Source organism: Calidris pugnax, unplaced genomic scaffold, assembly GCF_001431845.1.
Source record: "Calidris pugnax isolate Ruff unplaced genomic scaffold, ASM143184v1 scaffold585, whole genome shotgun sequence".
NCBI classification, from domain to species: domain Eukaryota; kingdom Metazoa; phylum Chordata; class Aves; order Charadriiformes; family Scolopacidae; genus Calidris; species Calidris pugnax.
Window position 1 is genome coordinate 62,786 of NW_015091292.1, and position 559 is coordinate 63,344.

The following is a 559-nucleotide window of genomic DNA, read 5'->3' on the forward strand; positions in this document are numbered from 1 at the left end:
CATGGGTGCTCCTCAGGTGGTTGAGGGGTGGCCCCACTCAGCCATGGACCTTCAAACCCATCTACAAGTATCAGCGTCGGAATTCAGGGCCTCCTAAACCTTCTGGAGAACTTCCAAGTGTTCCTCAAGATCCACCAAGAGGTCCAGCACCCATGGGTGCTACCTGGGTGGACACCCTGGGAGGCCATGGACCTCCTTGGTCCAGGCCATGGACCAGGAACCTACAGCTGCCATCATGGGCGTCCCTCATCTCCTAAAGGTCCCCCATGAAGACCATCAGATGTTCCTCCGGACCCACCAGGTCTTCTCCACCACCCACCCACCCAGCAGCTCCAGGAGCACCCATGGGTGCTACCTGGGTGGACACCATAGACCTCCTGAGGTGCCTACAGGTGCCATCATGGGCGTCCCTCATCTCCTAAAGGTCCCCTTCACGTGGAGACCATCCCCTGGAGACCTTCACGTGCTCCTCAGGACCCACCAGGAGCCCGAAGAACCCACATGAGCACCCATGGGTGCTACCTGGGTGGACACTCTGGGAGGCCATGGACCTCCTTGG

The 559-nt window shown here is 59.7% G+C and overlaps 1 protein-coding gene across 1 annotated transcript in view; it reads right to left on the reverse strand.

The window, feature by feature from the left end:
* LOC106899071 (DNA-directed RNA polymerase II subunit RPB1) overlaps positions 1–559 on the reverse strand; it is a gene marked incomplete at its 5' end in the record, with an annotated part of 41,487 nt that overhangs the window by 2,405 nt on the left and 38,523 nt on the right. The gene's annotated exons all lie outside the window — the stretch shown is intronic.